This window comes from Pan troglodytes, chromosome 12 (assembly GCF_028858775.2).
Source record: "Pan troglodytes isolate AG18354 chromosome 12, NHGRI_mPanTro3-v2.0_pri, whole genome shotgun sequence".
Taxonomy (NCBI): Eukaryota; Metazoa; Chordata; class Mammalia; order Primates; family Hominidae; genus Pan; species Pan troglodytes.
Window position 1 is genome coordinate 20,856,659 of NC_072410.2, and position 16,951 is coordinate 20,873,609.

A 16,951-nucleotide genomic window follows, 5' to 3' on the forward strand; every position below is an offset into this window, starting at 1 on the left:
CGGAGGCCAAAAGGCATTGGAACGACATACTTTAAGCACCTAAAGAAAACTAAACTGTCAATTAAGAAATCTTACCCCGTGAAACCACCCTTCAAAAATTAATGCCATTATTTGCAGATGGCATGATTGTTTTTCTGGAATATTCACAAGCATGTACAGATTATTAAATTCAGTAAACAAGTTTAGCAGTGCTAGTGGATAAAAGGTCAATATTAAAATCACTTTTATTTCTATCAACGAACAAGTCATAAATGAAACGTTTCAAAAATTACGTCATGTACAAGCTCACTAAAAATAGTAACCACCTAAAAATAAAGCTATTGCTGATACAGACAGTGATTCCTCTGAAAATATGAAAAACATGTAAGTTCCCTACACTGAAAAATTTTAAAAATTACCAAGAGAAGTTAAAGAATATCTTATAAATGGAGATATACAATGTAGCATGTTCAATAATTGAAAGATTTGATGTTGTAAAGTTGTCAGTTCTTCCCAAATTGATTTATAAATTAATTGCAATCCCAATCAAAATCGCTGTTGGTATTTTGTGGGAATTGACAGGTGATTTTAAAATTCATATGAAAATATTAAATGCAAATAACAGCTATGGCAATCTTGAGGAAGAGTAAAGACTTACCCTACCAGATAGCATTTTATATTAGGGCTATAGTAATTAGGACAGCATTTCAGTGAAAATTTATACAAACTGGCCAATGCGATAGAATGAATAGTCCAGAAAAAGACTCATACACACCTACATAGTTACCTGATTTATGCCCAACACGCCACTGAACTGAAGAGAGAAAAGAGTATTCATTTCTCTAAATGGCACTGAATCATTTGGATTGTCAAATGGAGAAATGAAAATTGAACCTTGAGCCGCTGCTTAATACCATATCCAAATCTTAATTGTTGGTCTGCAGATCTGAATGTGAAAAGTAAAACAATAAAGCCTTTAAAGAAACGCACAGGAGAAAATTTTTATGACTTTGGAGTAGGCAAATAGTTGTAAAACAGACACAAAATATTCTAATAATCAAAGAAAGACTATTGATAAATCAAGGTGTGTTCATCCAAAGACACCATTAAGGAAATGAAATGCAGTCCACAGAGTTGAAGCAGGTATTTGGAAGAGATACTGCTGACAAAGTGTTCTTACCCAGAATGCATTAAAAACCACTGCAAATCAGTAAGAAAAATCTAGGTAACCCAATAGAAATATAAACAAAAGGTTGAACCGATCCTTAACAAAAGAAAATATTTAAAAGGCCAAAAAATAATTTGAAAAAGTGTTCAACTTCATTAGCCATTGGGGAAATTCAATTAAAGCCAGAATGAAATTTCAGGACACTCTTACCAGAATGGTGAAAATGAATAAGAGAAGATATTAAACATTGGTAAAGATTTCCATCAGCTGGAACTGTCGAACATTCCCACTGGAAGTACATATTAGTAGAACCATGCTGTGTGGCAGTAACTACTGCTGAGGAACAAATACATATCTTATGACTCAGTAATTTCACTCGCAGGTACAAGACCAACAGAAAATAGTAGAAATGTCAACCAAAGTATGTATACAAAAATACTCATAGCAGCCCTATATTTATTAGCCAAAAACCAGAAACTATCCAAATGTTCATCAGCAGTACAATGTATTAATAAATCATAGCATATTCGCAAAATATGATTTTGTGAAAATTAATTTAGTTGTCCATGATGAGTTCACTGTTCTGTGTATGCATTATACTTCATTTAAAAGTTTGAAAAGATCCATATTATGTATAAGACTGGTTAACTTTGTACGGGGCGATAAAATCATATCATCTTTGGGGATAATTTCTCAACCAGGATTTTTACTACTGTGAGTTGATTCCGAGCAACCTCTATTATTACAGGGCTGTATGCTGTGTGTATTTATTTTAGTTATTGATTGTGTCAAACCAGACCACCAGGCCATAAAAGAATCATTATTTTGCTGCATTTCCATGTTTAGAACAAATGCCTCTTTTTCCAGCATTCCTGGGAACCAAGGAGGAAACGCACAAAAGATGTCAACGGGCTGTCTTTAGTTTAACTGAGCTTCATTTTACTGGATTTTTTGGTTAGGGTTTTTGTGTGGCCTTTCTCATTTGCGCCTCACATTATAACTGCTACATCTTAGTTTTGCAAACAAGAAAATTGAGATTGCGAGAGATTCAGAGTCGCAGGAGATTCAGAGTCGCAAGAGATTCAGAGTCGTTATGAGGCCTTGGTCAAGACCACAGAGCTAAAAGGCAGGGCAAAAACAAAATTAATATTTAGCTAAAGCACATATTGCTATTTCCACTTTTTTTTTGAGGCGGAGTCTCCCTCAGTCGCTTAAGCTGGAGTGCAGTGGCGTGATCTCGGCTCACTGCAACCTCTGCCTCCCAGGTTCAAGCAATTCTCCTGCCTCAGCCTCCTGAGTAGCTGGGATTACAGGCGCCCACCACCATGCCTGGCTAATTTTTGTATTTTTAGTGGAGATGGGGTTTCACCATATTGGTCAGGCTGGTCTTGAACTCCTGACCTCGTGATCCACCTGCCTCGGCGTCCCAAAGTGCTGGGATTACAGGTGTAAGCCACCACACCTGGCCGATATTTCCACTTTTAAAAAGCATTAGCACAGCTTGTAATTGTTTCTAAGTACTTACTAACTATAGTTTTAGGTACTAGAGGAAAACTCCTAAGTGTGTCATCAGGTGTCAGAACAGAGAGACCCAAGGATGGAAGAGCCCGTATCTGTTTGTGTCAAGGCCAGCTCAGGGATTACCCTTGACCACTCAGACATTCCAGCTACTTTATGAAAGAGAACTAGTAGGATTACACACAAGGGAACAATATTACTTCACCCAGAAATACCTCGGCACTCTGGGGAACACACCATCCATCTGGGGAGAAGGTACCTACCCAAAAGGAAAAAAAAAGTTCTATTCTAGACACTGTCAGTACGAGTCATCAGCTGATATGTGGAGAATTACATCTACCTTGCATTTTTTTCCAAACACCCACTCAAAGAAAGTGTCCTCTGAAGTGTGGAAATGAGTCAGTGCATGAATCTCACTTTCCTGATATGGCCCTAGACCTTCTTAGAGTTTAGAGTAGGACTAAGTGTCCTCAGGAAATCAGTCAGCACTTGCTGGGTGCAGAAAATCCCTTCATGCGGAGCATCAGGGGTGCAAAGTCACGTGCCAGCCCTACAGAAGCTTACCATCCCATTGGAGTGGCCCCCTCTGGTCCTCATGACCAGGAATCCTGATGTTTTTGACATTGTTCCTGTTCGTTCATAAAACTGGCTGAGGTCCAAACCTCAGCCTTGAGTACAGTCCCTGAGAGGAAGTTGTTCTTCATACACAAAGCTCTGGTTTCCTAACATGCTTAGTGATTAGAAAAATTTTAAAACTCTAACAATCTCCGAGAGTACCCAGCCAGCAAGGTTACAGCGAGGCTATCAGCTCTCATTTGCACTGACCGAGCAACAGTCAACAACATCTCCCAGCAACAAATAGCTCAGTGAAGACAGCCCTGCTGATGGCATGCTCGCTTGAAATATTTAAAAAAGAGAAAGAAAGAGAAATACTACGGCACAATAAGACTCTCTGTCTCCAGGGCGTTTGTTTTGTTTTGTTTTGTTTGATGAAGCAGTTTGAATAAGAAAAATCAAGAAAACCACTACTTCCGTTATCACCTACCTCATGTTAAGTGCATGGAATTATCATGACACTATTCCTAAGAAACTACTTTTACTTTATGCTGATTCTGCAGTTCTTATACCAAGTAAATTAATGATGTTTGAAAACAAAAAGAAAGCAAATGTCCCACCTCAATCCAAAACATTCCAAGATGCACTATACATCCTTGGCTTTAGAACAAACAAGATAATCCTTTTTGAGAAGATTATCAGCAATTTTTTTCTCTTGTGTTTTTCTAACAAAATGGATCACATGGCAAATATATCTCCAGAAATAATATTTAAATTAAAGGATTAGATTTATCCTTTAATTTATATTTATCCTTTAATTTAATCTAAATTAAAGGATTAGTTAAGGCAATGTATAAGAAGGGAAACAGAGACAAAGATAGTTATAAAGCCAAGAAGAAACAGGAGAACATTTGAAAGGGAGGATGAGGAAATGAAGAACACCTGGAAGTGAATGCCAAGGTGTTAGGTTATTTGCCCACATCAACTGACTTAGCAGCTCCAGAGGTGGGACCTAGGAATCTGTGCCCTCCAGGTATTCTGAGGCAGGCTAACATTTGATAAACAATAAACGAAAATGCTCTGTAACCCATGTTTTAACTTCTTTAAAAGTAGAACTGCCTTTACTCTCTTTCATTCTTCCAAAGCATCCCAGGCAAATGGGCCATTGATAATGATGACTGATGACTGGGTAGTTCATCTCACAGCCACCAACGTAATCAAGAGAGGAAGCCACTGGAGTTGCTCAACCATTAAGCCCAAATCCACTATCAAACTGAAGCCATTAGGACTTCCAGTGTAGCCTGCAACACATGTGTTTCTCTGATATTCAGATGAGAATCAAGTCGCCATTCAGGCATAATTCGCCTTCGGCTTCTAAACAGGGTTGGGGCAAATCCCCTAGCCCTTTTCTTTGTCAGGAAGCTGGATATTCACTGATAGATGGGGTGCTTTTCAAACCACTGACCCCAGGACAGGGAAGGAGCTGTTATTTCCTGTCCCTTGTACAGTTAGTCTAACTCAATCCTCATTCGTACTCTAGAATGAAAACTTGATCATTTGTAGAGCAATGCCTGAAACCACCGTGGAGCCAGGCTGGTAGATGCCCTGGTACATTGCAGGTTGGAAGATTATTTCCATGGATCTTGGGAGAGCACCAGATGCAGGCCATTGGGTGTGGTTCAAACTCTTCCATCCCAGGCTCCCTTAGCTGGTTGTAACTAATTCAGCATATTTCTGCAGGATTTGCAAAAATCTCTACAGTTAGAAATAGATACTCTCATATATTCTTATTTTAATGAGAATTTTATTGAGATGCCATTCACACAGCATAAAATTACCCTTTTAAAAGTGTACAATTCAAAGGGTTTCAGTATATTCATAGAGTTGCGCACCCATCACCACTATCCAATTTCAGAGCATTTTCATCACCCCCAAAAGAAACTTCATACCCATTAGCAATCACTCTTCGTTCCCCTTTCTTCTAGCCCCTGGCAATCTATATACTACTTTCTGATTCTATAAATTTGCTTATTCTAAGCATTCCATATAAATGGAATTATACAATGTGTGGGCTTCTGTAACTAGCTCCTCTCACTTAGCATAATGATTTCAAGGTTCGTCTATGTTGTACTATGTATAGGTAGTACTTCACTCCTTTCCATGGCTGAATAATATTCCATTGTTTGGATATACTGCATATTGTTAATCCATTCATCCATTAATGGACATTTGGGTTGTTTCTATGTTTTGGCTATTTTGAATAATGTTGCTATGAAAATTGGTGTACAAATTTTTGTGTTGTTAATTATGTCACATAGATACCTAGGAGTGGAATTGCTGAGTCATATGGCAACTCTATGTTGAACATTTCAAAGAACCACAAACTATTTTAAAAGTAGCTGTACCATCTTACATTCCTTCCAGTAATAAATGAGTGTACCAATTTCTCTATGTCCTCACTAACATTTATTATTTCTGGCCTCTTTCATCCCGTCATTCTAGTGGATGGCATCTTAGTATGTTTTGCTTTGCGTTTGCTAATGACCAGTAATGTCGAGCATCTTTTAATGTGCTTAGCAACCCTTTATCTATCTTCTTCAGCGAAATGTCCATTCAAATCTTTTGCCCACTTTTTAATTGGGTTGTCTTTTTATTGTTAATTTATCAGAGATTTGTGCATATTATGGACACAAGTTCATTATCAGATAATTTGCAAATATTTTATCCCACTCCATGAGCTATATTTTCACTTTCTTAAGAGAGTACTTTAAAACATGAAAGGATTTAATTTTGGTGAAGTGCAATTATCTATTTTGTTGTTGCTTGTGCTCTGGCGCTGTATACTTAAGGAAGCATTGCCCAATTCAAGGTCACAAAGATTTATATTTATGTTTCCTTCTAAGAGTTTTGCAGTTCTAGATCATATGTTTAGTTCTATGATTGCTTTTTGAGTAAATTTTTGTGTACAGTACGAGATAGAGATGCAAATTTTTTCTTCACATGTGGATATCCAGATGTCCCAGCACCTTTTATTAAGAAGATTATTCTTTCCCCCACTGAATTGCTGGCATCTTTCTTGAAACCAATTGACCACAAACGTAAGGGCATATTTCTGAATTAATTCTATTTTTATTGATTTTTATATTTATATTCTGAGAACATCCTACTGTCTTGGATACCATTGCTTTGTAGTAAGTTTTAAAATGGGAGGGTAAGTCATTGACTTTGTTATTTTTCAAGATTGTTTTGGATATTCTCCATCCTTTGCATTTCCTTGTGTATTTTATGAGCAGCTTCTCAATTTCTGCAATAAAGGCAATTTGGATATTCATAAGGATTGTGATAAATCTGGGATACATTTGGGGAGTACTGCCATCTTTAAAAAAATTAAGTCTTCTGATTCATGAACATGGGATGCCTTTCAATTAATTGAGCGATTTTAAAATTACTTTCAATAATATTTTATACTTTTAGTGTACAAGTTTTATACTTCTTTTCTTAAGTTTATGCTATTTTATTCTTTTTGAAGCTATTGTAAGTAGAATTGTTCTCTTAATTTCATTTTCAAATTTTTCATTGCTAATGTATAAAAATACAATTAATTTTCATATATTGATTTTGTATCTTGCAAACTTACTGAGCTTGTTTAGTAGTCTAATAGTTTTTAGTGGATTCCTTAGAATGTTCTATATACAAGACCAGGTCATTTGAGAATAGAGCTGGTTTTTTCCAATATGAATTTTATTTCTTCTTGCCAAATTTCCCTAGCTAGCATTCTTAGTACAATGTTGAATAGAAGTGGTAGGATTAAACATCCTTCTCTTCTTCCTGATCACAGAGGGAAAGCTACTGGTCTTTGATCATTAAGTATAATGTTAGCTGTGGGGTTTTTTTGGATGCCCATTATCAGGTTAAGAAAGTCCTCTTCTATTCCTACTCTGTTGATTTTTGTTGGTTTGTTGTTGTTGTTGTTGTTGTTGTTTTTAATCTTGAAAGGGTGTCAGATTTTATCAGACATTTTGTCTGCATCTATTGAGATGATGATGCAATTCCATCCTTTATTCTATTAATATGTTGCATTACATTGATTGATTTTTGGATGTTGAAATAATGTTGCATTCTTAGGATAAATCCCACTTGGTCATGGTGTATAATTCTTTTATAGCTGCTCTATTTCATGTCCAGTGTTTTGCTGAGGATTTGTATGTCTGTATTCATCAGGGATATTGGTCTTTATTTTACTTTTCATATGATGTTTTCATCTGGTGTTGGTACCAGGGTAATACTGACTTTCTAGAATGAATTGGCAAGTGTCCCTTCCTTTTCAACTTTTTGAAATAGTTTTTTGAAGGATTGCTGCTCATCTCTTTTAAATGTTTGGTGGAATTCACCAGTGAAACCATCTGGGCATGGGCTTTTTTCCTTTTTTTTTTTCCTTTTTTTTTTTTTTTCGTGTGTGTGTGTGTGTGTGTGTGTGTGTGTGTGAAGTTTTTTGACTGCTAATTCAGTGTCTTTGTTTATTATAGTCCCATTCAGATTATCTGTTTCTTCTTGATCCAGTTTCAGTTGTGTCTTTCTAGGAATTTGTGCCTTTCAACTAGGCTTTTTAATTAGTTGGCATATAATTTTTTCATAGTATTCCCTTATAATCCTTCTTATTTCTGTAAGGTCCCCTCTTTAATTCCTGATTTTAGTTATTTGAGTCATCTTTCAATTTTTGATCAGTCTAGTGAATGCTTTGCCAGTTTTGTTTATCTTTTCAGAGAAGATAACCTACATTTGGTTTGTTGATTTTCTCTATTTTTTTTATTCCCCATTTTATCTATTTCTACTCTGATCTTAATTATGAACTTCCTTCTGATATTTGGCATTTAGTATTCTCTTCTTTTTTAGTTTATTAGAGTGGAATGATAAGTCATTTAAGATCTTTTTTTGTAATATACTCATTTCTTTCTTTAGTTTTTTCTCTATGTATAGCTTTAGCTGCATCCCATAAGCTTGGTGTATTGTGCTTTCATTTTCTTTAATCTTACAGTATTTTTAATTTCTCTTTTAATTTCTTCTTTGACCCATTTGATATTTAAGAGTATATTGTTTAATTTTCACATATTTGTGACTTTCCTAAATTTTCTTCTTTTATTGATTTCTAATTTCATTTCGTTGTGATCAGAGAATATACTTTGTATGATTTCTCTCTTTTTTTAGTGTACTAAGCATTGTTTTATGTCTTCACATATGGTCAACCCTGGAGAATAGTCCACGTGCAGTGGATAAAAATGTGTATTTCACTGTTCTTGTGTGGAGTGTTCTGTATATGTTAGGTCTAACCTGAATGTCAAACTCACAATGCCTACGATCCAATAAAAAATTACCATGCATGCAAAGAAGCAGGAAAATATAACCAACAGGAGGAGAAAAATGAATCAATCAAAACTGATGCAGAACTAACACAGAGCAAGAATTAACAAGCAAGGACATGAAAACATTTATTATGACTATTCTATACGGCCAAGATGCTAGAGGAAAGATCAAGCATGTTGAACAGAGACACAAAAGAGATTTTTTTAAGGTAAAATAACTAATTGAGATAAAATCATCTGTATCTTAGATTTGAGAAAACACATTAGATTGTATTATGGCAAATTCACATCACAAAAGAAAAGATTAGTAAACTTCGGCCAGGCGCCACGGCTCACACCTATAATCTCAGCACTTTGGGAGGCCAAGGTGGGTGGATCACCTGAGGTCAGGAGTTCAAGACCAGCCTGGCCAAAATGGCAAAACCCCATCATCTCTAAAAATACAAAAATTAGACCAGCATGGTGGCAGGCGCCTGTAATCCCAGCTACTCAGGAGGCTGAGATGTGAGAATTGCTTGAATCCAGGAGGTGGAGGTTGCAGTGAGCTGAAATTGCACCACTATACTCCAGCCTGGGCAACAGAGCAAGACTCTCTCTCAAAAAAAATAAAATAAAAAGAAAGAAAGAAAAAGAAAAATTAGTAAAGTTCAAGACATGGCAATAGAAACTACCCAAAATTAAGCAGTGAGAAAAGAAGATTGAAAAAATGAGCAGAGCATTAATGAATTGTAGAACAATGTAAAACATCCAAATATATGTGTAATGGAAGTCCCTCAAGGGGGGATTATGAGAGAGGAATTAATAGAAAAAAAATTTTGAATAAATAATGGCTACAAACCCCCCAAATACAGTAACTGTAAATCCACAGATCCAAGAAGGGCAACAAGCCCTAATACAAAAAATATGAAGACAACTATACTAAGGTACATCATCATCAAATGCTTACAATACCTGCTAAAGAGAAAATATTAAAAGCTGCCAAAGAAGAGCAAAAAAAAGAAAAAAGAATGACAGCAGATTTCTCATTAGAAACAATGCAAGCCAAAAGTCCCTAGATCAATATCTTTAAAGAGCTAAAAGAAATAATTCTAGACCTATAAAAATTTATGCAGCAAAAATGTCTTTCAGAAATGAAGATAAAATGAAGTCATTTTCAGACATCTATAAACTGAAATAATTTGTTACCAGCAGACCTGCACTATAAGAAATGTTCAAGGAAGGCTCCAGATAAAAAGAAAATTATACCAAATGGAAACATGAGGTGGGTGGATCACGAGGTCAGGAGATTGAGACCATCCTGGCTAACACGGTGAAACCCCGTCTCTACTAAAAATACAAAATATTAACCAGGCATGGTGGCAGGCGCCTGTAGTCCCAGCTACCTGGGAGGCTGAGGCAGGAGAATGGTGTGAACCTGGGAGGCGGAGCTTGCAGTGAGCCGAGATCACACCACTGCATTCCAGCCTAGGCGACAGAGTGAGACTCCATCTCAAAAAAAAAAAAAAAAAAGAAATACGAAGCAATAGAAATGGTAACTACATGGGTACATACGTAAGATATTTTTATTAATTAAAACATTTCAAAACATAACTGAAGCAAAATTAAAAATGTATTGTGGGTCTCATAACATATGTAGAAGAAAAATGTGCAGCAATAATAACACAAAGACCAAGAAGGGAGAAATGAAAGCGTTATAAAGTTCTTATGTCATACCTGAAGCAGTACAATATCACTTGAAATTAGTCTGTAATAAGTTTCAGGTGTGCACTGTTGATCCCTCCCTGGCACAGATCAGTTGGGAAGCTCTATGATACATTGCCAATAGATTGATCATCTTAAAGCCAATTGTGCCACCCATTTGCTGCTAGAAATTTAAATGGCTCCTCATAGCCACTCCCAGTGAAATCTTCTGTCTTTAACCTGTATTTTCGTTCTTATCTGCCAAGATATGCTTTACATTCCCTGGGAAGAAATTAACTTCTGTCATCTATGCTTCCTCGACATTTCTAGGAACTGCAGTAGGCAATCGGGTATGTGTGGGGTGGGTGTGCACCAAAAACTTGCAAACCAGTTGCATGCAATATATGCAATGGGGTTCTGAGATCAAGAATTCAAAATATGTGTATTTGTATGAGAACTCTAAAAGTAGAAATCTAATCTCCTTGGAAAGAGGTGAATTTTTTTTTCAAATAACTGGTAATCACCTCTTTAACATTTAAATTTTATTTCTCTTTTAACTGTGTTCTTTTAGCATGTGTTATAATTTTGTGCATCACCATAGCTCCCCGCCAGCTCACAAGCTCCTAATGGTAGGATCCCCAGATTTCCTCAGTGCCCACTATGTCTACACAGAGCCAGTGTCACAACACGCTCGTCATACATATGTGTTGAATGGAAACATTTTCCTGTGCAAACTGATTAACAGAGAAACTTAGTAAAGAAGTGTTGGTCTGGATTGGATGAGATCAGAGAGTTGAAGGTACAGTGTCTGGGAGGGTGTTTAGAAGCCATCTATTCAAACTCCCACCACCAATAACTTGTTTTACTTGCCAATCCCATGGATGTCACATAACTGATTAAAGTTAACACAAGGTAATCCATGTGTCACCACTGACTTTGCCAAGGTCCAACTCAAAAAACAAGAGAAAAATGTATAAAGAATACACATAACACACATTTATATATAAACACACATATATATACATATATAATGAAAATATGTATTCAATGAGTTAGATAATTAATGAGTTAAATATATATATATTTAATAAAATGTCATTGTTTTTCTGATAATAAAAATGATGCACTGAAAAACTTCATGAAATGCAGAAATGTTTAGTAAAGAAGAAAATAAAAATCACCAAATCCTCCATCTGGAGCAGACCATGTTTTAAATGACAGCAAAATCCCTTCCTGTATTGTTTTGCTTTTCTAAAAGCCATTGTGAAAATTCCTTCTACCTCTTCACTTAGCAGAAGGTCAATGAGAAAATGGGTGCTCCTGATTGGATAATGTGGTGGATTTAAAGGGCCTGCAAATTCTTTGTCACTTTCGCCTTTGAAAGAGGAAGTTTGTTTTCCTCCCAGCTTGAATTTGGTGCTTCTGCTTTACCCATAGAGGGCAGAGGAAGGGATGTTAGGCTAGCTCTGGGGCAGCATCTCACAAAGGTTGAACAGCTTCCATGTCTGCACTTTTAGGAGCCCCAAACTACCATGTAAGGAATAGGCCACCCGGCTGGAGAGAATGCAGAAAGACCATATGGAGAGGCCCAGAGATGACATGGGCAGATAGGCCCAGTCATCACAGCTTGCCATCTGAGCCCAGCCTCCCCACTGTCTCACCAAAGCACCAGACATGTGAAAGCACCATATGGAACCTCACCAGCCCAAAGAAGCATCCACAGGACTGCAGCCCCAGACCACGTCATGTGGAGCAGAACTGCCCACAGAACCACGAGAAAAGAGAAGATGGTTGTTGTTTTCTGGACTGGGGGTAGGGGAAGAGGTAGTTACACAGCAATAGATTACTAAAACAGCTAGCAAAATTCTTAATATTTGAACTTCTTTGAGAGGTACCAAAACTAAATCCAAGGAGTAAATCCTAAATTATATTGCAAACCTAGAGACCACGTGCTGCTCATCACTCACAAGATGAAAAGAACATGGGACTTGAAGTGGCACTACTGGGGCAGAGCTCCTTGGGACTGAGCTACTGAGACGTTCGATTGGAATTAGTCCCTCGACCTGTTTGCTCCTCCATCCTCTCATCATAAAAGAGGGGCATTGTTGAAGTCCATTTTAGGGGGTTTTAAGAAAGGGTCAATGAAACTCTATAAAGGGAGATTTTTTTTAACTGCATAAGGTAGGGTTGCTTTTTGCCTCTTCTCTTCTTTGAGCTTAGAGATTTGTTGACCATAAATGGTGGCTGTCAAATGAGTATGGTATGGTCTCCTACCTTGGAAAGGCAAGAGGAATTCAGACATAGGTTTAAGAGTTAATATTTTATCTATTTGGCATCCAAGAAAGAGCCCTGAGGGTATCTCTCGGGTACTCAGAGGTTTAAGCAATTTCACTGAGGTTCTGTGAAAATGCAGAGTAAGGGGTGACTAAGGCAGTGGAAGAGGCACATGGACTTCTGAGAAGCCACCAGTGCTTCCCTGTCAATCATCATCAGTCGCCTCTACACTGGAGGTTGAGGAAAGGGAGGGAAGGAACTCATCACTGAGATTTTTCAGAGGCAAAAGATTAAATCTTTGTTCCTATTCCATTTTGCAGGGGCCATGGCCTCTCTTTCCACCCCAGCTTTTCTTCACAGTCAGCACTTTGCCTACCGGACTTTTTGGTGCCCAGATGAGTTTGTTTATTTGTTTGCCTATTATCCATCTCCCCCAGTAGAATTTAGGCTACATGAGAATAAGAACCTTGTCTATGATGTTCACCGTATTGTATCCATGGTCCCCAGAATGATGCCCTGAACCTTCATGAAATAGCTGTGGAATGAATAAATGCTGACACTTTTTTTCTCACATGCTTTGGCCCCAGACCTACTGCATCCGAAGTGGAGCCTTGGGAATCCGCCTTTTACTAAGTTTTGCAAATAGTTGATCCCCCAGCACATAATGCCTGGATTAAATGAAAACATTAAGAAAAATGAGGACAGGGAAAAGGCATCGTGGTATTCCAGACCCAAAGAGAAAGGGAGTTTCTATACCCACAGCCCCAGGAGCTGTTTACATTTGACTCAGCTCAAGCTCAGAACTGGCCGGGAAGGGCCTTCAGTCAGTGGGCTGTGAACACATCTTCCCAAGACAGGAAGGACTTAGCATGACGTTAAACTCGGAGATGGTAAAGGAAAATTTCTCATAGTTTCACCTACATAAAAGCGAAAACTTCTGCATAGAAAAGACAACTTGGAAAAAAAAACTAAGTTTGGCAAATCAATGAAAACTTAGGGAAAAATATTTGCAACATATATTACCAATCAAGGTTTAATGTTTATAATAAATAAACAATTCTCACAAATCCAAGAGAGAATACTGCAAAAGACATGAATAAACAGTCCACAGAAGGAAAAAGAAAGAAGCAAAAAGCACAGCCAATAAACGTGAAAAATATGTTCAAGATTACTAATAACCAAAGAAATGTGAATTAAGATAATAGAAAAATGCCATGTTTTGGTAGAGACTAAACGATTTCTAATATTCCAGTAAGTGAGGTATAAGAAACCAGGCACATCCATTACAAGTGTAAACTATTAAAATCTGTTTTGGAGGATAAAGTGCCAGACTTTTAAAACCTATATTCTATTTGGCCTAGCAATATTATTTCTAGTTTATCCTAAACAGATAATTGCCCAAGTAAACAGTGCTGTATGTAAAGTGTGTGAACTTTTTTCTTTTTTTTTTTTCTTTTTTTTCTTTTTTTTTGTGACACAGAGTCTTGCTCTGCCACCCAGGCTGGAGTGCAATGGCACAATCTCGGCTCACTGCAACCTCCACCTCCCGGGTTCAAGCAGTTCTCCTGCTTCAGCCTCCCTAGTAGCTAGGATTACAGGCACAGGCCACCATGCCCAGCTAATTTTTTTGTATTTTTACTAGAGACGGGGTTTTGCCGTGTCAGCCAGGGTGGTCTCGAACTCCTGACCTCAGCTGATCCCCCCACTTCGGCCTCCCAAAGTGCTGGGATTACAGGCATAAGCCACCGCACTCGGCCACGTACAATGATTTTACACATTATTTGCAATTTTGAAAAATATAGACCAATTCTAAGGGCCCATTGTGGAGGATGTATAGTCCAGGTGCTTCCTCGGAAGATGGCCCTTGGCAGCCACTGGTCCAGGAGAGGACACCGGCACCATGGGGTTCAACCAGGGTGAATCTCACACCTCCTTCTTGGCACATTAAGGCATGGCATTTCTCCCTCTTCCCTCACAAGAGGTTGTAAAGCCTGGTGCCACTACAAAAACCATTTTGCCACCATAAAGGGAAATAATCTTCAAACAAAACCAACACACAGAGGAGGGGACATACAGGGAAATGCCAAATATTATGCTAGTAGTATGGAACCCACTCAGAAGCCACTTTTTCTTTGAACTTCATTTACATGAGATGGTAAATTTATGTAAGCCAGTTTGGCCCACTTTCTGATACTTTCAGCCAAAAGCCACATGATAAAGCCATCACCAGGGAACTGAATAAATACATTATGACACAATCTTACAATAAAATGCCATGCAAGCGATTTATTCAAGAATAAAATGCCATGCAATGGATTTTTCAAGAAAGTATGCTCTATATACAGCGCCACAAATAGATGTCCATTAGAAGTCGTTAAGAGAGAAAAATGTTAAGGAATGATATGTGTGCTATCACCCTATTTAGTTAAAAAGGCAAATTGAGCTACAGATAGAGATATAAATTTGACATAAATTAGAATCAGAAGGGAAGAGGGAGCTTTTATTTCTTCCTTTACATACTTCTGATTTTTTGAGGTTTTAAATAAGTATCCCTTACTTTATATATATAAGTATACAGATATATTTCAGCTTTGGACCTCTGAAGTACTCTTGGTAGCATCATTTTAAAAATCATGATATAACATATAATGATGCCTAGTCTTCAAATATCTTAGTGTTTTTTTTTACATAAGATCAATTTACATAAACTTATCCTTATTTAACTTTTAATCCTTTTCGACAGTTCCAGTCTATCTTGAAAAAGAATGTGTCTTAATCTCTAGAAGTGATAAAAATAAATAAGAGCTACCTCTTAGATACACACCTTCCCCAAGCCACCCCAACCCTCAAGCCTGAGATTCCCACCTAGAAAATAAAGACAGCCATGGTATATCTTCATGAGTGTCATGAGGGAGGGGTGAACACAGGTGTTCAAAGTTTCCAGCACAGGGCCTGGGACAAAATGGCTCTTCAGTGGTAGTTTTTGTTGCTATTCAATGTCCTCAGAGTAAAGGGGCCCCTTCTGGAAATTTATTTTTGCTTGGAGGTTCGGTGAACCTTACCCTGGCTTTCTATCTCTTCAAACACCCTAGAAGCAGAAAGAATTCCATGGGGCCAACTCTGGGGCTTCCCACTCTGAAAACGACACAGTCACAAACTACAGGCCCAAGGAAGCCAGGGAGGGCCCTTTAAAACCTTACCCTCATTGACTCAAGCAGCTTGAGAAGGAGCCTTGGCAGTCCTCTGGCCACTGTAATCATCTTTCACATTAGTCGAGACAAATGCCTTGGAGTTTTCCTTAAACTGGGTGTCACCTCCCATTTTTGATATGAAAAGATACAAGTGAAGAGCTGCCAATGGGTGGAGTCTTGGGCCGGGTCCCCGGATATGTCGGGCTACTTTCATTTTCCAGATATGGAAGAAGAGAAAAGTAGGCCAGGCCAAGGCTGCAGTGTCCCCAAGAGGTCAGCAGCTCCAGGCTCTGAGCCTTGCTTCTGGGCTGCCTTCCAGCCCCACTCCATTCCAGTTTGCAGTAATGAATGTTACACACACACTCATATACACACACATGCACACACACATACACACACACGTGCACACTGATTTTTTTTAGGAGCCGTCAATGAAGTTTTAAGTTGTTGACAATTATTGTTGGTCGTCAGGCCAGCAATTCTTCTGAGTGAAGTGTTGAACAAGGCTGGGCCTCAAAGCTACACAGATGTATGGCTTCCTGAAATCCATACATCTGTGTGTGCCTGGGTAACTTGAGAAATAGTGCTATGCATGTGATAAGTGTGCCACAGAGACTTAGAAAGATAGAAAACTCCTCACAGATTTTTCACTTAAGGAGGTAATGTCCTCTTGAAAATGTTATTAAGTACAAATGAAACAAATGTTCAAGGTGCACCTACCTGACACACCAGGGGCACCTGACAAATATTTCTGGAATGACAGAATGATTCTTTGCTCTGTGGTCTGAAGGAAATGACTTGCCTTGGTTGGGTCCCCGTCTCCTTTCTGTGAATAGAGGTAATCACACCTCCTCCATGGGTGGTGAAGGCTGAGGAAAAACGCTTTGTCCAGGAGGGTTGTGCTGCGAATAGGAGAGCAGGTTTGGGGGAGGTGGCTAACCTTGGCACCCACCTGGGCTCGCAGAAGCCAGTGGGAGATATGAGATAAACTGCCCAGGGACCTCCTCAGCCACCCTTACATCTTATCTACCTTGTAGCCAAGTCCTCCCCTGCAGTCAGGCTGCTTATCAGGGGCTGACACCAGGCACAGCCAACTTTGTGCTTTGATTCTTGCCAGGTTTCTTCTGTGGAAGGGGTTTCCAGCCCCCGCACCCCCTTAGCCAAAGTTTGCCCTTTAAAGTCAATCTCCGGTCACACATCTCCAGGAAGCCTTCAAACCTCACTCC

The 16,951-nt window shown here is 38.3% G+C and overlaps 1 protein-coding gene across 1 annotated transcript in view; it reads right to left on the reverse strand.

Moving 5' to 3' along the window:
• IL1R1 (interleukin 1 receptor type 1) overlaps nucleotides 1-15,878 on the reverse strand; it is a 109,135-nt gene extending 93,257 nt beyond the window's left edge. The window contains exon 1 of the mRNA XM_016949185.4: nucleotides 15,735-15,878. The gene's annotated coding sequence lies outside the window, so the exon portion shown is untranslated. The remainder of the gene's footprint in view (nucleotides 1-15,734) is intronic.
• Between the last annotated feature and the right edge of the window lie 1,073 nt (nucleotides 15,879-16,951).